The 24,348-nt window shown below is 27.4% G+C and overlaps 1 protein-coding gene across 1 annotated transcript in view; it reads right to left on the bottom strand.

Moving 5' to 3' along the window:
- Positions 1 to 15,401, bottom strand: part of LOC114122998 (putative ferric-chelate reductase 1 homolog) — a 43,790-nt gene extending 28,389 nt beyond the window's left edge. Inside the window, exon 1 of the mRNA XM_027985827.2 lies at positions 14,964 to 15,401. The gene's annotated coding sequence lies outside the window, so the exon portion shown is untranslated. The remainder of the gene's footprint in view (positions 1 to 14,963) is intronic.
- Positions 15,402 to 24,348: the final 8,947 nt, after the last annotated feature.

The raw sequence follows: 24,348 nt of genomic DNA, 5'->3' as shown, positions 1-24,348 counted from the left end.
AATAATATTCCATATTTTTTATAGTTCCTATGGCGATACAAATTTATATTTTTAAAATTAGAACCCTTCTTTTTACTGTAAATTATATAAGAGATAATTTTTTTGAGAATTTTCATGAGTCTAATTTATTCAGAATTCGAAAAAGTAGTTATTCAGTTATTAAAATGTTTGTATAATCATATTATATTTAATATTATATCTTGTATTTATTATACATCAACTATTTTTATAAATCATGAATGTTGATATTATATTAATATTATATTAAATTTTTTAACACACCATCAAGGCCCCATTTTTTCCAAACCCATCATCATGGATCTATTATTCTTAGTACACAATTTTATATAATTCAAAAACTCATTTTTTGAACTTTAATTATTATCTGTGTCAAAATTTTCAGAAAAATTATGTACCAACTAATTCACTGTATAAAGGGGGATTCTCGTTTGAAAAATAGAAGTTTGTATCTCCGGGGACACTCTTTAAGTAGTACGAAAAAAATATATTAGGATTTAAAAATACGGCCCTTAAGTATATTTAAAAACGTCAAAAAATCAGATTTCAAATAACTGTATTAATAGAGAAGAAAAAGAGAGCGAACATGTTTTGTGAATCAACCTGTATATAGTAAAAACTTCTGCCAACCGCAGTATATGCATACCTACGTGTATATATATTACTACGGAGATAATTATTGCGCATACATAGTCACTGTCGTAGTCGTACATGGGCCGACAATATGTGCCACGGTCATGGGACCCGGACCACGTTAATTGCACCTCCTCCGGACAACTCTGCGACTGCTGCTGAGGCGGCGGTGTTGCAGGTTTCCCCGCAGCCGCGTCGTACGCGTACTTATTATTAATGCTATGCGTACCTTTGGTTTTTTTTTTTACTATTCTCTTTTTTCCGCAAGACTATACTACAGTACACACACACACGCACACGAGCACGCGCGTCATTTAGCTCGAACACACACAAACGCGGCGATAATAACACAACATTACTGCAGCGATATGGGAATGTGCGTCGACGGCTATTGCGAAACGTTTCTTTTCGTTTCTTTTTTCTACGGTTTTATTCCTCGTATGTAAAAAAAAAAAAAATAGTAAAATAAACACACCTATTTAACTACACCGCTACGCCGACGTGCATATTATTATTCTCACGCACGTCCCGTCAAAAATTTCGTCTCTGCGACATATAAAGTATAAAACCCCTAGGTCTGCCAGTATACCGAACCAACGAACCCTGCTGAACGTTACGGCGGTTTTAGTCTGAATAATGCGCCATCGTCTGTTTTGCAGTTTTTTCGAGGGGATATAATATGAGTTTTTAAACACTCGAACGTCATATGTCAGTGTTTGTATGACTCTTTATACGTAACATAAAATCATAATTTATAATAATATAAATTATATAATAAATATAACGTACCTATATTATAATATAAATTGTACGGGTGCCTTGTTATGTAGGTATGTTCAGCTCGACGGATTGTAAATATTATGAATAATACGTAATATTATTATGCATGTATAGAGAAACGCGTCCGTGAGAGCAATAACCAGCCATCGCAAGATGGTGAGTTCTTCGCCGGTGCATATTGATGACAACGCAATTTTATAATCGAAAAACGGAAAATAATAAAATCTGGTGTACTAACTATATATTATTATGTATGTTGAAGTATAATAACTATTGTACGGTATCAATATACAAAATGTAACAGGGAAATCATAACGAGTCGCATGATAGTTTGATACCCCACACTAGATACATTTTCGACGTAAATCGTAAACACATTTCAATCTAATGCTGGTGATCAATGTAGTATGTACACAATATGAAATTATCAGTTAGCTTTAAGTAATATAATAGTTTTAAAATCTGGACTCTACTAATACATCCCTTTTATAGGGATAGCCAAGACAGCCGTTTAATGTGTTGGTTTTGATAACGAAAATATTTTTTGAAAAAACAGAAAGTTGTTGAATTTCGTATAATAGGTACTAGTAATCTTATTTTATTCAGGTTATACGACACAATCAACTTCCATTCGGATGAAATATTGTTGAGACTTATTATAACCAAATTAAGACAAATTATGTGTAATTCTATTAAACGATTTTCTCTGTTAAAAGAATTTATTTTTATTGCCCATGAGACTTCATATAATGTGTAAGTTTCCCTGCACTTTAATAATAAAACGATACTATCATTACAGACTATACATATTTCATGATTAATTTTTGTAATTGGTCCGATGATATTAATTCATATTATACAGGTATTACAGTATAGGTACTAGTGCGAGGATATAGTTTGTGTTTAAATGGCTGCTAAATTTTATCATCTTCGTTTAATTCCAGTTAATGTTGACTTCTGGATATTTATTATAACAATCAAAACTATTTAATTCATTATTAATGCACTTCTCAAATACATCTAACTAAACATGTATAATATGCCAAAATAAACCATTCGAAACGCATGTACAATACATATTTTATGTGGAAGTTATAAAGTAAGATTTTCTAGAGTACCCGAAAATTAAATTGTGTACTATATAGTGTACCTTTCTGCTAAATATTTTAATCGCAATGTTTGGTTAAGTAAGGGACCTTCGTCTCTTTTTTCATTTTTATACATACAAGATTAATGTTTAAAAACATATACAATTATGCAACGACAGAAAAACGGTTGAATGTAAATACCATACATACTAGCTGGTATAAAGGCATTCATTGAAAAAAAAAATAAAGTGGATTTGTACGAATTCCTTCGTGGACATACAAATGAGATGACTGTAAGTTTCGAAACTAGAATACAAATTAGTAATTACATATAATATTATTATTCAAATATTTGACATCTCAAATTGAATGTAAGTATACATTACATTTTATCAACTATTTTTCGTGGAAAATCACACTGCAGGGTTTGGTTCAGGGGATACACTATAATAGTGTAGAAGTTACTGGTAATGGGATTGTAAAATGTGTACACAACGCGAATACAAGTATAATACATATTCGGTACACGTTTTATATTATACTCGACATTTATATAATATGTCAAGTAATCATGTCACAGACAGCACAATGTTAATTTTTATATTTTGTCACTTTTACATGCATATAAATATATGACCATAAACGGGAAATATTTATCTATTTTTCTTAAAGGGAAATATTTTTTTTTAAATATTGGATATGCATTTCCTCCATGCCAAAATCGTGGTGATTAAAAATGATTTCGTATAATTCTAATACACTTGCCGATTGGGCGATATTATGATATTGGTATATTATACTTAAAATTGTATAACTTTTAATAATCTCACATGTTCATTAAAACGAGCGCAAAAAAATTAGGCAATTTATAACACAAAATTGCGTGATATCAATCAAAATAATTTGTGTATTTTTTTATAAATAAGTAATAGTTTTTATTATAAAATATGTATATACTTATGTATAATAATTATGATTATTATAATCATCGATTAAGTATTAAACATCAACAGGTCTAAAACAGCGATTCTTCGAGAACTAATTAAGTTAAATTGGGATAGATATATGTATACCTAGATCTTACCAATATAGAGAACAGTATAATGAATATCAAATCACATTGTTGTTATTACCGTTTATTAAACAATTCAATGCGAAATTATTTTACTATCATATCGTAATATAATATTATACCTAATGTATTTAAGGAACTTTCATTATTTCGCTAATTCAAGTATAATACGTAATATTGTTATTTATAATTAAAGTGAAACAAAATATGAACAAGTGTATAAAGTAATGAATTCATTCATGTATTGTACCTTTAATACTTAATATATTTTTATTTTTTTTTTTAATTGCTTGATTGATAAGTAAACATGTATATTCATTTTTAAGCAAATCATTATTTAAGATTTTTAGACAGCACAAAACTTATTGTAAACCTTCTTGTAAAAATAATAAACATATTATTTTTTTATTTTTTTCGTCATCAAAAAATTATAATAAAATATAATATGTATATAATTATGTACCTATGTACTTTTTAATCATGCATTTTCTTAACTAATAATTATAACATAATATAAATTGTTCGAATTCGATTTTCAAAGTCATGTACTATTATTAATTTATCTAAACTACATGGACATGATATTTATTTAATAATAATATGACTCAGAGTAAATAACCATTCCCACTATGTGACGTAATATAAATCTACAGCAAATTATTTATTAGTCATTATACGGAAAACCGCAATTAGATTTTCCTTGTTCTAAAGCGCACGACAAAGATATAAAAATATATAATATTTTAGATATTATTACTGTCAAGTCAATACTAAATTTCTAATTATATAGGTAATCACAGTAGTAAACAAAAAAATACAAGACATGGAATGCATAAGATACGACTTGGTGATGTGACGAGTACAGTGATAACAAATATCTAATCTAGTTACGAGTATTCAATAATATTATTATAATATTAATATATCCAATAAGTAACGACAACGTGCTAAGCGTTTTTAGGCCCGGAAATTATTTTTTAGGAAATCTTTTGAGTCGAGCTACGCAGTGATGCATAATGCAAATGCTGATCAAGAATCAGGACCACAGCAAACACTAGCTTATATTAATAATACTGTTTGGTCCCTTATTAAACATTTTAGTATATGGATGTTTAAACATTTTACGAAAATGAAAATATTATACACCTCTGCCAGCCGAAGTGCTTTATAAAGTAAAGTGTAACTATAAAATAAATATCTACACTGTTTTAAAAATAAAACAGTCTAACGACATTAAAGCATTATAAGTATATAATATTATTACCTACCTTTATATGTTATAAACGACAAGCTATCGCGTGTGGACTAATTTTCCATTCTTCTCGTATACATTGAAACCATTTTTTGGGACATCGATTTACTTAAATTATTATATCATATTTTTATTTTACTGAAAGAATTATTTTCATTTAGTTCTTTCTTTTTTCAATATACCACAAAACTTATTACACTGAATACGCTTATAGTAAACAAACGCATTTTGTGTTGAAAAAATACTCTTCTATAATATTATATATTATGTATATTTTGTCAAATTAAAAACTAAAATGTAATGTATTAGTAGGTGTATTACCTGAATTTTTACATGCGTGATAATAAATAATAACAGTGGTATTCAAAAAAATGACTAATGATCACTTCAGTATACAGACCGACCATAAATGACTAATGAATTAATGTCCACTTAAACGCGAACGTTACAAGTGGAATATAAAAAAATTATGAGATTTCCAAATGTTTGTGGTTTTTTTTTATTTCGCTAAAACGATTTATCATGATTAAATGAACCGAAAACATCAAGGGACCGCAACGCGAACTAAATTGGAAATACTTATAACTTGTAAAAATATTTAAATTTAAAAATATATTGTCATCCACTGACCCTTGTGATATGATTACAAGTATTGTGCTATAACTTATAGTTATTTCAGACAGCCGCAGTTGCATAAGTAAATAATAAAAATAATAATACACTTGCGATAATGAGAAGAATTCGTAAATATAATGTTTAACAATAGACACTAGACAGCCAGTTCGTATAACACAACATATTATGCATAATATTATACATTTATGCACATTACACGTAAACATGATATAGTATGTACTATGTATACACTATACAGTAAACAGACTACAATTATGATAGATATATTATGATCGTATTATACATGATTATTTCCCATATTTATTTCCATTCAACGACAATAAAAAAGTGTATGTTTTTAATAATTGTTTTTCATCCCCAAATAAACTAAAATATAAGTGTATATAATTTATACGAAAGCAAATAAATACTTTGTGATACACCAAGCACGCTCAACTCTAATTTTTTTTTAAATTCTGATGTTAAGAATTTATATGTGTACAAGAACCATATTTTAAAATTCTTAGAACTTTATACAGTTTAAGAACTATTCTATAGTGATAAAATTTTTTCATCAAACAAGAATTTCATTTTTACCGTAAATTGTTTAAGAGATAATCTTTTAAAAAGTATTGGTGAGTTTGAATCAAAATTCTAACGAGTAAGCTTATAACTCATAAGTTATAAGTTATTAAACTGAACATATTAGTCGGTATAATAACAAGATTAGATTATATAAGATTTATGATGATTTTAATATTATAGTACCTATAAATTATTTTATTTTATCACAATTTCATAATATGTAAGAATTGTACGATAGTACCTATGAATATAGAACAATACTAAATATTAAATTCATACTATAAATTTTATAAAACTGATTTTTAGAAATATTATCTTTAGTATATACATTTTAATAACTAAAAAATTACTTGTTAGATTTTTTTATTTAGATAAATCAATATTTTCAACAATTTAAGTAAAAAAGTTAGTTCTCTTGGATAAAAACAAGTTTATATCAAAGCAAGATGACACTCTTTAAGTGGTATAAAAATCTAAATAATTAAAAATACGATTATTAAATATACTTAAGATTTACAAAATCAGAATTCGGTTGGTTTCATTATTAAATAAAAAATGAGAGCGAGCATGCTTAGTGAATCAATTTTTCTCAATTCAATTTTCATTAAATAAAATTGATGTACTTATCTAAAGTTTGAGGAGGTAAAAACAATGCAACCATTGTACCTACCCAATGCATATTATATTCGTAATTATTATAATTCATCCATCTATATACGTAGTAACCTGTAAATCATTCGATCGAATTTGTTTGAAACGCTCGAATTACTTTTTTTCATAATGACCGTGTCCTTGTTGCGTCATACCAGTGATTCACCCAAGAGTGCTAATTCCATTATTTTTTTAATAACAAAATATATATTCACAATTCAGATTTTTGTAATATTTAAATATATACCCACCTAAACATCGGTTTTTTAAATACTTAAATACTTTTTTGTGCTATTGAAGGAGTATCTTGTAGCGATTAAAACTTTTTTATTAATATAAACTACCTATTTTTTACTATAAATAAATTGTAAAGCCGATGATATTTTTTTATTGTTGATGTAATTAAACTAAAAATTGTAAGAGTAGTTTCTAAATTTTTTAACCTTTATAATACATTCTATAAAAATTATATTAGTTAATATTAACATGTTTGACTTTATATAGTTTAGAGTTAACAAAATTACAAAAACTGAGTATAATAAATTATATTCATTCTATAAAAAATAGTTTAAAGCAATATACGAGATGATTGATATTAATTATGAAACATGGAGTAAATTGGATGAGATTTAAAAAATAAACTAATTATAAAATAAAAAATAAAAAATAACAACGAATTCTGTGACCAGCGATTGCGACGGAGAATAAACAAAGAAATATTTCACAAATGAATAAAGAAAAAAACTGTGTTGTGAAAAATAAATTGGACCGAAATATATATTTAATATATTGCCGTATTTCGACAAAACTCGGAATAGTTATTTTATTTTATATCCGTATGATATTATTGCAAGTAATAAAAATATCACACACACTCGGCTCATATTATATGTGTATGTGTGTGTGTGTGTGTGCATATACTGCATATAGTACCTAATAGATTAAAGGGTAATAAGTCACTAGTACGTGGAAAAAAAATACTAGAAGGAAACTATAATATGATATTATATATCATTGTAAACCAATGGTTCGTTGTATTATAGTCGTCGATGAAGCGAAAAACGTAACACAAACTACGTATTCGTGTCCGGAAATTTTAACGATATATCTGCACAAATATTTGATCAAAACTCTTTTTCTTTGTTTCTTTTACTCAAGTCAAGTCTCAAGTACGTATATGTGTATTATTATGTGCTACGGTTTGATGCGGACTTATATACGCGCGTTCAGTACCTATACTTGTGTTTTTTTTTATTTTCTGTTCTTTTTTTTTTTACACAACCATAACAGTACGTTTTTACTGCCAAACTCCGAGGTTATATTTTCAACTCGCCAAATTGTGCAAAACATATTATAATAACAGCTGTGACAAAAATAATATATATACATATATATATACCGTACATTAATAAAAGAGAAAAATTATGCCATCAGAAAATAATATTGCGATGGGAATAAAAAAAAACACATTAGGACTGGTGAAAAAACATCTCTGTTCTATAATGGCGTACGTTTCTGTCGACCACAATGGGTTGAATGGTATATTGAAAAAAAAATGATAATATTTTGAAACCGACCAAAGTACGATATAGAATATATTTAGGACTGTATAATAATATATGTATAAGACTACATTCACGAATAGAACGTTTAAATGAAATTAATATGTTCGAGTATAAAAACGTTTTCAGCATTCAAGCTCTTATTAAAAATCGACCACACATAGCTACTTTTATGTAGTAGTGTAATTGGAAGAAAAACTAGGAAATAAAAACATTCCTAGTGCTCAACAACCAACCACGATCAATAAAAATATAATATATTTTTATTTCTTAGATAAACGATAGTAATGTTTAACATAAAAAATAATATATAACATTTAAATTACATTAATAAATAATTTAAAACAAAATTATTAATCACTTTTATAAGAAAAACATGTACTACCTATCTTATAGGTTAATAATAATTAAAATTTATAAAATATAATATTTTCTGAGATAAAATTAACGACCTGTGAAAGATCTAAGTTTTTGAAATTATGGTTCATAGCTCGGTATATTTTACAATTTTCAAAACAGAATTTGAATAAATTAGTTATTAGAGAACGTATCTCATATGTCTCACATTATGTTGAACATAATTAACATATTGGTCTTATAGACTACAACAACTATAATTTGATCAGTGATTTCCTATTAGCAAATTGTAATGTTTAATATGGCGGATATTAAATAAAAAAAATAATAAACTCAACCATGTTATATGTACCATTTCACTATCATTTTAACTAGGAGAATAATTAAAATATTTTATAATAAAACATAACTATCAAGAAGCTTAATATTAATTTAAAACTAGTATCACGATTAGGTACTTCGGTGTGTAAAAAAATAATCTTAATAAAATTTAATTAAATAAAAAAAGTAGGTATATTGTTTTCTCTAATATTATGATATTTAATCATATACATGGGTATTATGATTTTCGCACGTCTTATGAATATCGGCCAAGGTTTAAAACTATAACGTGTGTATTATTTTTGCTAAGTTCATCTACTCACCACAAAACCATCGTCGGCAACGAAAAAAAAATTTTTATATAACTAATAATAATACATAGATCTATATGTTAAGATCAACCAGAAAAAAGTAACATTTTTAACAGCGATTAATCATAATATTACAATAATTATGACAAGTATATAATATAATTATGTGGCTATATTTTTAAAAGTTTAAAAATATTACATGGAATTATTTATTGAAAAACATTCACAAAATCATTTAATACATTTCAATTTTAAATCAATATATTTCAACCTTTATCCGTTTCCTTATGTTACTAAGTAGGTATGTTAAATTAGAATTTAAAGTTTTCAAACTACAACCCTCACTAATTTGAAATAGTTGTGTGTACTGAAGTAAAATATAATTTTACTGAAAACGTTGATTCTCAAAATAAATATTGAATATTGAACACTAATTAATTTATTATTTATACCATCATTTAAAGGTTAATAAAGGAGTTCTTAAAAACTTTTTCGAAATTCTTACTGTTCATATAACTCTAAACTTTAAATTCTTAAAAATACGGTTCAATATTATTAAACGTAAATAAATGAAAATAATACTGCCTCAGTAAATTAAATTAACAAGACTGGTTTCCATGAAAAAAAAACTGTTTTACATAGAAAAAACTATTGTGATGAAAAACAGTAACTATAAGCAAACTCTTTTGTCGTGATCAAGTAAAATAGAAATAAAAAACAATTATTTTTAGTGGAAAAAAAAATGTTTCTCTACGGTGTATATTGTAAGCAACATAGTACTACTATAAAATAATATACAACAATACGAGGATTTATATTAAATAAACACAGATCGAAGAAAATTCAAACAATAGACAGCCGGTCGGCATGATCATCGATGTCTCGTCAAAAACTTACTCCCCGTACTTGACCACTATAATAACAACATTCTACATTATAAACGTACATGTTCTATACATAATTACGTCACGTTCATTCCGATTAGTCACGCGCACGCCATGGGTGACTATCCGGACCTACAGGGCTTTCCGTCTCTCTCGTCTCATTCGACCCCGAATAATAATTTTAACAGCATCGACAGATCCCGTGTGTAGGTACTAGCGACGCACTATACTCGGCGGAATTTTTTCGCCATATAGCTGATGCTGCTGCTATACCACAATACGCGTCCCGCTAACAATGCGACTGATGATAGACAGCGCACAGTACACACTGCATTATAGTCCGACAAGACATGTCCACCTCGATGTCCAAGGTTCCCTCGTGAGACTAATCGTTCGGTCACAAATTGACGGGCGAATAAAAAATTATTATCTTAATGACACGGTGATGATGTTTCGGTAGCACATCATCATTGCACACACCACACACATCGTTTTCAGTTAATACGATAATAACCCAATTATTGTAGGTAATTCATTTAACTTTTATACTGATTATTTTACTTTAGATCCGTGGTACCTACTAATATATATAATTACCATATTATACGTACATATTCTAGCACATTTTCCTATTTAAATCCATACATCCCCATTAACCTCACAGTGAATAAACATATTTTACCTACCGTGTAAATCTGAAAGATCGAATAATTATGCCTATTCGTATAAAAGAAAAATTACAGAACGAATTAAACTTGGTAGTTTTTATCTTTATCGAGGGTACTTTGTTCTAATAAATATATTATATACAATATATCAATCCCTAACGCTAACAACGACGTATCGTCGAAAAATTCACGAATTAATATTAAACAAGAATGATTTGACTTTTGAAAGCATAAAAACGATTTAATTGCTACTCAAAAGTAAGCGTTGGTACATCATCCTTACAAAATATATTTATCGATTAATTAATATTGGTATATATTATAATAATTTATGAATTGAGTGACAAATTACTAGAAAATGTCCACGTATATTTCAAGATTATTTTAATAGAAAAAAAATGTTCCTACATAGTATATTATATACATTATACCCGTATTTTTCTCGTATTCGTCTAATATACGCGTCTCAAACCAAATTTAATTTTTCAAAAAAACTCAACTATGGTAATAGATTTCAGGTGTCTAATAAGAAAATAGTCAAATAATTTTTGAAAATAATTATGAAAAATCTGAAAAATATTAGTGTCAATTATTTTAACTGTTGAATTACGTAACAAACAATATAAAATAAAATAAATAATGTGCTTATCCTACAAATCCATATTATCAAACAAACCTAAAAACACGTACCTAAGTAATTCATTGACTGCATAGTAAATCTACGAACAAGATATGTTTTTAATCTCTTCGTTGTTTAAATAAGCCCAAATCTATATCATAATATTATACCTGATCTAACCTAATACACAGTGATCTACGAAGTACGAGAATTTAGACTAATCAACAAGTAATTACTGGATTTTATTTTAATTCACGTGGTTTAATCCGTGCAGTATACATACACTAAATTAATATATTATACATACAATATTAAATCTATTTTCTCGAGATTTATTTGGTTGATAAAATATTCCACATATTATCACAGTATCCAAATGTTCGTTGAAACCGAAAAGTATCAAATATATGTATTTATATATAATATAATTTTAGGTATATGTTTAATGTTTATTATGATCGTGTTCACCGCTCATTAGTGATACACCATTAACATAGTGTTGCTGAGATTTTTCAATCAGTTGTCGTGATGCAGCCTGCAATCCATAAGACGGCACACCATGTATTTAATATATTAGGTATGTTATCTACGTATAGCCAACGGGCAATGATACATTGATACGTGTTGGATAGAAAAATTATAAAACCTGTTCCACCGATTAAAATATTCAAAGAATAAGTGCCATCGTATATAATATATTTTTCAACTAGGTAGAATCATGATATATACTATCAATGTGAATATATTTATATATACTGAATTTAACTGCAGTCAATCGTATAATACTCGTATAGGTTATTCATTAATGTGCCAGCGAGTTTCACCGAATCCAAATACTTTTTTTTAGTTCATCACAATATCGGCAATATCAGTATTATAAATTATGTATTAATCTTAAACCCCTGAATAAATAGATATGATTAAAATATTATGTTATGTAGAGTACGATAATATGTCATGTTTAACTGTTTAACACCATAAAAATATGGCTAACTGTCCATAAACAGTCCAATAATTTTCAAAAATGTCAACGTGAACAGCTTGCTTATAATTATATTATAATTCCATGAATAATATGTAATTATTTATCTTTACTTTCATATTTTATAAGAACAAAATAATTCACCTACAATACGGTTGGTCAACACTAAGCAGTCAACTATTAGTACTTAAAAACTAGTCTTTTTGAAATTCATTATGGTGTTTATAGAATACATTAATACAACACGTGCTTGTAGATATACATAGTTAACACATTTATATTATCAGTATACACTAAAATTTAATAAAACGACTAAGTTTGTTAAAAATAAAAGAAACTTTCGAAAAACCATAGACTGAATATTGAAATACGAATGTTTGTAGCACATAGATTGATAACGTGTACTTATTTTCAAAAGTCTAAGACCCACCGAGATGTATAGTTTTCAATCAAACTAATGGAATTGGATACACATGGCTAACATGTTGATTAACGTGATACAAATTCAATTTTTATAATATTGTCAGACTTATCCATTGATAATTCTCATGAGATGTAGTGAATCCATTATATTATAACACGATTTATTTTTATTTATTTATTTACTATTGCATTCATTGTTCTATATTCATTTGAACTGACTATATTACTTTCCAAGTCAATTTTTATATATTTGAAAAAATATATATTTATATAGTTGTAAATTTACAATTTTAAAACATTTTACAAAAAATCTAATATTTTAACTAGGTACTAATATTATATTATTATTCCCGATTTTTGCGGAGTACTATCCTTGTCATTTTACTCCGCTCATCTAATCTTTAAAAGTTAATAAATAATAACTATTTATTCAATATGTATTTTGATATTTTACATAAATATTCTAAAAATATATTCTACTTCTTATTGTCAAATTTATAATATTATACGTCATTAATAACAAACCACCAAAAAAGTAGAAAAAATTTATTTTTTGTAAAAATAAGTGTTATATGCTTTCAACTATTAAAAAAAAATTTTTCAAATATTTAAATTGACTTGCCTATAAAATTATTTTTAATGGATTACACCATATACCTATATTTATAAGAAAATATTGTTCTAGAAAACTGTAATTAAGAAACCTCTCGTATACTAACAACTATATAGTTACTAGTATAGTAGTATATTATATAATATATTAATATATGTCTGCAAACCTATATAATTATACAAAAATTTTGATCTAATTGATTTAGGTGAATGTATACGGAAATTAAGGACATTTGATAATTGATTTTAATTTATATTACATAGTTAATAGTTAATACTTAAAGTACTGAACACCACGAAACGTATGTCATTACAATTTTCTATTTGAATAATGCCTTGAAATATTTATCTATATTAACTAATGAGTTACTCGTGTAATTTCGTTCTAATAAAACACCTTGAATACACCACAGTTTGTAAAATCAATGACTTTTTCTAAAAAAAATATATATATTTAATATATTTATACAAAATCAATACCAAACAGTAAACATTTAACGACGAAGTATTAAATAGATCATAATTTAATTACCTATAAGAGCTGAATATCTATTTTTACAATACAATTAACCATTTTGTTAAACATACTACATAGGTATATATATGTATTTATTATTTATATGTACATATGCCACAAAATATCCAAACAAACACGAACAAATAAAATATCGTTTTAGTTTTTTCCTTTACCAAATTGGTAATATTTATCCACTTTATATACGTACACTATTGAGTCATTAATATCTTATCAATGACCTAATCTAACACTATTACCTATCTTAGATATATCTATATACTAAATACTTTAATAACGCTTATATAGGCTTACGAAATTTGAATCTATTGTATGCTGCATGTAGAGTTGACAAAACTATTCATCAAACGTCGACCCACCCGTTTATTGATCTATAAATGACAATAATACTAAATAGTCGTTGAACTATAGTCACGAAGTTATCGATCGATAGCAAATCTCAATATCTCGTTGCGTCCCGCAGACTGCGCGGAGTCTGCGGGAGACTTTAACGCGTCACCTACTCGACCGACTGTGGCAGACAACGCTTGTTCGTTCGCATCATCATTAATATTAAGTATTAATATATTAAACTGTATATACGATTTAACAAAACAAATTATTACATTCCGTTAAATACATGCGGCATTTATGTAAGCTATGAAAAAATATAATACACTTATAGTTTATTACATATATTATATTATTATAACTATTAATGATTTCATATAATACATAACTCGAATTTATTATTTATATAACCTATACAATCAACAAGCGTTACTTATGAGTTATATTTATTTTTGGATATCGCGTGTAACGTAATTACTTCTACTTTAGAGGTATAGTATTATACATAAATAGAGTCAAGCGTACGATCAACCCAAATAAAGGTTATTGCACGAAACAAACCAATAACAGAATAACAGTCTTAGAAACCGACGGGCGGTGCGATAGCTAGTGAAAATTTTGTCGATATCGACTTTATTATTATAGTCAGTGTTTGCAAAACTAACCTGCGCGTAGGTGAAATGTGGCGTAGTATTTGAGTAGCGCTGCACTATAAAGTATTATCCTCGCGGGTGAATCGTCAAGGGTAGTCGATCAACTTTCAACTTGTTGATGGAATACAAAAAAAAAACAAAAAAGAAACCGCACACTCTTTATGTAAGGATAAAAACTGGATAAAAAAATACAGCAATAAATGAATAACTGTTCGATCAATCGCGTCCGCGTCGAACCATCGTATACGCGCGCGCGCGGGATACGTTCTGCCGACGTAATAGTGTCCGGACGAATGCGTGGCGACGGCGGCTAGTGGTCGACCGTGTGCAACCGGAATATACGAACTCTCGGGCCCGACAGAGGCGGCGGCGGCGACGGCGGCAATGGCCTTCGACGACGACGACGACGACGAGGAATAATAATAATAACACGGCGGCGACCGGCGACGGAGTGAAAGAAACCCAAGCGCGCGCGCACATACACAAGACTCGTATATAAAACAAAATTATATATAGGTACACATTTTAATAAGAATACTATACTACGATATAGTATTTTATTATATAGAACTGCAGAGCCATATAGGTAATAAGTTCTATCGTCGTTCTATCTCATGCGCACCCGATGTATAATACTGTAGTGGTGGGGATGTGGATATTGTTATTATTAACGTAGTAGTATTTTAATGCGCGTAAAACCTAAACCATAGTAGTGTTTACAAGCGCGTGTCCCTAACCCCGCTGGTTGCTACGGTACGGTTCCCACAGGCGAGTCTTCACCTCCTTCTATAAACCGCAGCTATATAGTAATCGTATTATATAGTCGCGTTCGCGCGTACGTGTGTATACAAAACGAAACACTGTAAACAAAATGTATACACCATATTATAATACCACACCTGTACAGCAATGGAACTTCGATAAGCCGAAGTTTATTAGTAACGGAACTTTCTTCGTCTTATCAGAATTATGAATTGCACAGGTTGCTTAAAATTTAAAAATGTATTTATTTATTAGATGTTAGACATAATTTAACTTTCATAACAGTTCTACAATGCCTGTACAGACTGTACGTGATATTCGCTTATGAGTTATAATAACATTAATAATTTACGGTTTAATAATATTATTATAATTAATAATACAACGCGTATTATGCGATGTTTTTGACAAACATAATGTTCAACACAACGTACTATACTATTAGTGCCAACGTATTAAATATAAATAATTTATAAAATACCATTAGATGATTAGAAATATAAGAAGCCGACAGTCTCCGCTCAGAATCGTTTTTCGCGTGTATACAATGGATTTATCATTGAATTCAAATTTAATTCATCCATTACAGTGATCTATTCAATATCGAGGTACACGTCGACGACGGCTACTATACAAATGAGCGACTTTGCTGGGATTTTTTTTTTATTTATTGACCATATTATTATATACACTGTCTCTATCTGACTCACGACTTCGTACCATGTTATCTAAAATTTGTCGTCGACCGATATGAGTGCATTGCGTGGACCACGGAGGGCGTGTATAAAACGAAACAATATTATACCTAATAGTATCAATTATGATATAATATACATTTATATATAGGTAAGTAACTTAGTAAATACTAAATAGGTACTGTTATATTATTATGTGCACAGTGCACACAGTCGTATTGACTTCAACGTTAGAAAAATAAAAATCCTTACGAACTACAAAGCTATAAATTATCATAGTACCTACTATTATTATAGGCTGCAAGCGGTAACTCGACCGCATTCCGATGCCGTTTTCGTGTTACCTGCAGTTATACGATTGAAAGTCAACGATGGTGAAAATGCACAAGCAGGACGCACGGTGTCGCGTGTATCGCATAATCTATTTATGAGTATTAAGTTATTGACACAGCTCGACTAGTTGTTGGTTTTGTTATTGTTGCACCTACTCATGATAATATTAGGTATAATAAATCAAGCGGTACAATTACATTGCCGAACATATCACAGAATCCGTGTACCACATACATTGGAAAGAATTAAGTCGGGAAACGCGCGTGTGACGATGATAATCGTCATTTTTAAACTACATTTATTTTGTGCTGACGATTTAGATGAACCATTTAAAGCATGAATCACCAAGTTGCAGCTCATGATCAAACTTTATCTGGCCCACAGACAAAAAATTTATTTTTAAAATATAAAAGGGTTGATGATTAATTTAATGAGATTTTCATACATTTTAATTTAATTTTTTGATTTCGCGTCTACTTTTTTAGAGTTTGGATAAAAAAAATACACGTTGATTGCTCCCAAAAATTATTATACATTATTATATACACTTAAGTTTCAAAGATATTAATAATTAAAAATAATAATTACTATTAATTGTGCCGCTAATTTCGTGAGTATTCGATGTACTATGTTCCTACAATCTCAATATAAACAAAACATAATAACTTAATAGGAAGGAAGTCTTTGAAATTCACGAAAACCGTCAAGCATTAATTGTCGATAGTTATTAATAATTTATGTTACTTCTTTTAAAGTTTTGCTCGTTTCAATAAATCTACATCAAAATAGCAATAACATGTGTTTTTAACATCAGCGAAAATAATTTATGAGCTAAAATGTTTATTTTAATTTTAATTGATTTTAATGAAGTGACAAGTTCTCTTTATTTTTGATTTTATATTTTCATCAATACTCGCCAGTCTCGACGGCATTTCGTGTACTAGTACATTTTTTGCTCATTAATCGATGTTTATGAATCTATGAAATAACGATTTAGAAAGCACAATTACTGTATAGTATCGGTAATTAACTATTCGAGGAATTATAAATATAAATTATAACATAATGTATAATATTTAATGAAGTCATAACTTCAAAAGACACTATTGTGCACTACATAGTATCCGTTTAATGTTATTGTAATATTAATATAATTTTGAATAAATGGATTGTCCGAAATTCATAATGAATAATATTTTCATATAATCATAATATGTTATAATGTTTTTTGTATAAAGTACCTATTCAAAATATAAAAATATGAATACGCTCTTATAATATCTGTTTTCAGGCTTGAAAAACTAACAAAATCACTCTACCATTAAGAATAAGGTTGGAGTAAAATCCTTGTTCATCTCATCCCTAGACCATTAAAGATATATACAACATACCACCAACATTTTAAAACTAAGTCCAATGGTTTAGTCCACATAAAAAATTCAATGTGGCATGCTCCCGAGTGACTTCACTTAATAGTTTATAAATCCTTGCACCTAACAAAAAAACGAATAAGTAAAAAAGAGGTACTTAGTTATAAAAAAAAATTTTTAAATCACATGAATTAACATATTATTATACTCATCATTATCAAATAATAAGTATCACATTAAATTATGAATTACGCATACTATGAGTACGAAAAACCCATAAAAATTTACTTATATTCATAAACAATAAAAAATAATAGTACAAGTATAAAAGATAAAAATTAGGTAGCAATTAGCATTGGTCATGCATATTTTTTCATTCAATAAATAACACGAGTTCGTCAAAATAACATTTGGAGAATATATTTTAACTCCTGTTTTTTTACGGACAACTCCATACAGTAATAATTAATACAAAATTCTTTATTGGCAAAACAACGTTTGTCGGGTCAGCCAGTCATTTCATAAAATATTACTAGCTATTAATAACGTATAGCCTTATAGGTATACAAGTATCGATACAGACGAACTGTGGGACAGTATGAAAAGGTTCGTCACATAAAATAAATAGCTTTATTGTAATAACTTAAAATTAATTTAAATATTTTTTAAATGTCATTATATAAATAATATTTTTAAATTACAACATCATAACTATGATCATTATTTTCCGTTTGAATACCCAATTTTGCTACAATTTGAACTCGAAACGTCTAAAAACTAATACTGTGTATTTGTATTTTTTTTAATGTCAAGTTTCTCTAAGAAAAACTTATAAGAGACCTTATATTAATTATTCAAATCTAAGCAGTGTAAACTGTTAACTATAGTGCACACTTCATAAGTCTCCACACTCTATAGCAATGGTGGTGAAGTTAAAATGTTGTCTAACACTATTTCATCACCACCGATGTAGTGTGTGCGAACATATTAATTCAGAACCCTCGTAAAATATACCTTTTCAATTCAATCTAACAACCTGGAGAATTAGATCTGATTTAACTTTATTCCGAGATAATAAAATACCCACTTCTGTAATTATTGACTTTATTTTTATAAAAACACATTATATATTCTTTAAGTTCTGTTATTTTAAAGTATTTAATATATAACATTGTAAGTCTTGATATAGCACTTATTCAATAACATTTGTGCTACAATATTAAAATCTAATGTATAGTACGATTTCCAATAAACAGAGCATAACAATAATGTATGAGAAAAATATACTATATATAAATTATAAAAGCACAGTACTGTAAAAAAATTACAGGAAAAACTGAGCAGATTACGCGACGAAAGGGCTTAGTCGCTTAGATAAATAATGCTAAAAACTGGTGGTACAAAATCCTATAGAAGGAGGCTTCTTGCAACGGTTTCGCAAAGCATTATGCTATACGGTCCTCCAATCTGGTCAAATTACGTGGAACGAAAAAGACGGATTATGTTAGATAGAAGCAATAAGAAAATTTACCTGAGAGTAATAGCAACATACATGACTGTGTAACCAAAAAACATAGTGTAAATGATAATGTACTTAAAAGAAAAATGGGAAATAATAATTAATAGACTTCGTAACCACAATACTGGAGAAGAATAAAGAGGAAGAACAGACACGATAACGAACCCTGTAGTTAAGACTGTTTGTATGTAAGCTAACGGCAAAATTAAAGGGGATAGAAACCCTAATAAGATGCATAAAAATGATATGTACACAAATCGGGGGAGTGTCGCAGTACCAATTAAATCGTGATTTTTTTTAATAAACGATGAAGTTTGGGGCTAAAATGACCATCTCCGTCCTTTTTATTCATGAAAAAAAAAAATATATATATATATGACATTGCAAGTCTCAAAGTAGCACTTATTCAATAACATATTTTGTATTACAATATTATAAAATCTAATGTATAATATTATTATGTATGATACGATTGATACTATTCCCAATAAACAGAGCAAAACAACAATATATAAGGAAAAATACTATGTATAAAAGATCAGTACTGAAGAAAGAATACAGGGAAACAATTTATAATAGGTATATGTATTGCACTTAAACAAATTGATATCGGTTTTATTTTTCCGTTGTTTAAATAATGATGATTTGTATATGCAATTTCCAAAAGGTTTTTCGTACAATACTGATAAATATACAATTACTGATCAATATTATATTAATCAGTAATTGTAATTTAAACATATTAATATATTATATCTACATTTTCAAAACTTATACCACAATACCGTAACAGTTTAATTGAAATGAATTCCTAATGATTATAATATATAATTAATATTTTCTCCAGTTTGGCATTTTATAGTCCGAATATAATATTATTTAGATTAAGTAACAAATATAGTATAGTACCTAACTTACAACCTCGTGTTCATGATATATTTTCTCTCAAATTTAAATTTATATAATATAAGATATTAAAACTATTAAGCTAGTTATAACTTATAAGTATAACACATATAACATATTTTTAAGGTCAATATCTAGTCAATAAATAATAATGTAATAGAAAAAATTATTGGCATGATGAAAAAACAGTATGAACTCCATTTCAATTATTCCTTGACGAAATATAATGCTATACAATCAGTGCATCAATACTTTTATCATGTTGTGAGCCAAAAACTTGATAAATATTTTTTTTTATTTTACGAGGTAGACTATAAAGCGTAATATAAACTTTAAAACAAATTATAACTAAAATATGAAAGAATTATGTTAATTGTTTTTAAATTTTTTTAAATTAAAATAATTAGATATCGTTTAAACTTTGAATTCTTTGTATTTTACTATTTGTTTAACTTGATTTTTCTTTAAGTATAATAATCTAAATTTTGATTAAGTTCAATTAAAATGATTTCATTATTTTATTTAATGTGGGTATTAAATAATATTAAAACCCGATGTTTATGTTTTTTTTTTTTTTTTTGTGATTTGCATTATTTGAATACAATATAATATGGTTATCTATACAACCGTTCTCAGTGTTAAAGGTATAATCAAATGTTTTTGTAGGAAGGACTTCAATTTGAAATGGGTAAAGGGTAAACACTGAATACCCTTTTATATGCTATATAGTGTGGACTAACAAAACACATTTTGAGGTAAAATGTTATATTGTTGACCCTTTTTGTACATAAAACATAATGTTCTTAAGTAAAAACTTTTTACGACATTTATTTAGATATACATTTAAAACTGAGTTAAGTAAGTTTTTGATAAATTTTAACTTACTAATTTTAGTGTAATTACTAAATTTAAACGATATAGAAAGTTCAAATTACAACTCTGCATGTAATCAATATTTTTGTCAGTCTAAGCATACCACAACATAGTATCATTTTTGTTTTCAGCGTATAACCACTTGTTTTTTGCAATAAGAGAATCGTCGTACGAATCATTTTTTTACGCATAGATATATTATACTTTTTAACTTTTGAGTTATGTACACATATTCTAATAATTTTCCAAGAAAAAAGTTCAAAACATGTTTACAATCCGTAAGTATTATAATTCACAGTTACAAAATCCAATAATAAAAACAGATAATGTTAGTTTAAACTTTAAATATTACTCTCAAAAGTTTGTGTTGTCACTTATCTGACAAAAATACATGACGGAATGTAATATCAGTTATTCAATAAAAAAAAATCTTACTGAAATTAATATGAGATGATCTCGCGTTTATATACGGTGTTACCATATCATAACTTTAAAGTTTTAACTCGTATTAAAGAAGTTTTATACATATAAATTAATAATAACTACTTTTATCCGATAACAGCAGTATTAAATCTCAATAGTAAAAAAAAGTTCACTCGGTGAATAAACAGGTCAAAAAATCTTCTTCCACAAAAATAATTAAACATAGTTTTCCCCACCACCTCCACATAATAATATTTAGTTTTATTTTATACTTTTTATACTTAAACAAAATGTTCACGCCATCTAAAAGTTTTAAAAACAGTCTTAAAATTAAATTCATTGTTAGCTTATATTGTGATAAACAATAATAGTTATAAAATACGATTAAACACAGTATGTCGCAAAAATGTAACAAGGTAAATAAGTAAAGCCTATCTTGATTGCTATCGGGCATAAAATTGGGTTTCGACAATATATTTTTGTGGTTTTTATATCCGCTGTCAATGTTATTGACATTAATACTACGTAGTTTACCTCAAAAGCACTTCTACAAACTATATTAAGTTACAAATCTTTAGAAGAGAAGTTGCTTGCGAATACTTCGGGTACCCTATAAAATATTTCATATTTTATACCGTTTTCACTATGCCTATTGTATTAATTTCATATACGAATAATTGCAGTAGGTATCAGTCATTGAACTTCATTACGTTAATTTTACGTACAATATACGATGTTTACTTTTAATTATACGTAATATATGTTATATAAGTACGTTTTTAGTTATATTATATTATTACGGTGTTTCCGAATTGCAGACAAAAGTGACAAAAACCATGTGAATTGCAGACGAAATCTACAAAAGATAACATACGAATTTCAGACAAATATCCAATAATTATTTTTTATAAACGAATGTGGACGTTGGGAAATTACTGTTTGATAATAACGAATTAACGATAGATATACACCTATATAATATAAATGATGATTGACATTATTGGTCATTGGACTAATTATTATTATACTAATAATTTAAAACGGACAAAAAAAAAGTCGAAAGGAGACATTTATTAGCAAACAAATGTTACAATATTCAAGTGGTGAAATCGGTAGAATATCATTTATACAGGCTGTTTCAAAAAAATTTTGCACAAAATTAAAACTTTAAACATTATAATATAATATAATAACTTTTAATAATTTAATTGCTCTTTTGTAAGACACATATTTTTAACCCCGCCTATCAATTTTTTGTTGGCTTATCTTAAGTTCTGAAAAGTGGTGAAGAAAAATATTTGTGTACACAACTCCCGTGGCTTTTATTAAAAAAAAGCTCTGTACGCAATTAGTATTACGACAATTGACAGCGAAACTCCTTTCCACAATATTGTTATGTTATAATTTTGACCTGAATAATTCGTCCGCAACTAGTATGTGTCCAAAAATAATACATTACATTGGGCCTATATATGTACTCGTTAGTAAGTTGTTCAATTTGAAAGACATGTTTTAATAACATATGAAGTAGGTAACGATGTAACAGGTATTAAAAGTGTAAAAATGTACATACAAGCACCTAAAATAAAAAAGAATTTTTCAAAATTACTGTCGAATCAATAATATTACTATCAAACTGAATACAACTAGAAATGTATTTTCAAAACAAAAATTCGATTTATTAATTCTAATAAATATATAATAGAAAATGATGACAACATATTATAACCTATCTAAATGAAAAATTTGAGTTGGTAAACTATTACAATAATTGTTGTAGATCAGTTCACCAATGGTTTTTATTTCCATGTAGTGATAAATATACTATTATCAATTAGGTATTATATGCATAAATGTATAATACATCTTTGTATTACCAAAAATACTTGAAAAAATACTCTCTTATACCTACTTATAGTAAAATAACATTCTAATAAGTTTTATCAATTGATAGAAATCTTTTAAAAACAATATTATACTTTGTGCGATACCTACTGAATAAATATTTCTAAAACATACGTTATAATACCAATTTGTAAGCTCGTTGGAAATTTTGCTATTAATTCTAAAAATTGAATTAAATTTCAATTTAAATAACAAAAACTCTAAAATAATAAATTTAAATGCTTCTTTGACAACTAAAATAATATATTACATTAAAAAGTTAATATTATAATAATATAATACATGAAGTATGAATTTTTGTTCACAGTGATGCATTATTTTTTTAATTTTAACAATACACTAGTTTAAAAGTCATATAGATATATAACTTTTAATATGGCTAACTTATGGTAGCCTGTTCCGTATATCGGACTTTTTATTAAGAAATAATTGAATTTTCTTATAACCTAAAGTTCCTAACAACGTTAAAAGACCCTGAAATCCTAATCGAAACTTTATACCTACTAACCTGCAGCTAAAACTAAATTTTCCAAGCAACTTTAATGGTTGAACAACGTTAAGGACGAGAAGCGAGAAATAATTTCCGATGTGTAAGTATAATGACAACCGTA

This window comes from Aphis gossypii, chromosome 2 (assembly GCF_020184175.1).
Source record: "Aphis gossypii isolate Hap1 chromosome 2, ASM2018417v2, whole genome shotgun sequence".
Lineage (NCBI taxonomy): Eukaryota > Metazoa > Arthropoda > Insecta > Hemiptera > Aphididae > Aphis > Aphis gossypii.
The sequence above is the reverse complement of the archived record's forward strand: the minus strand, read 5'-3'. Positions and strand labels throughout refer to the sequence as shown.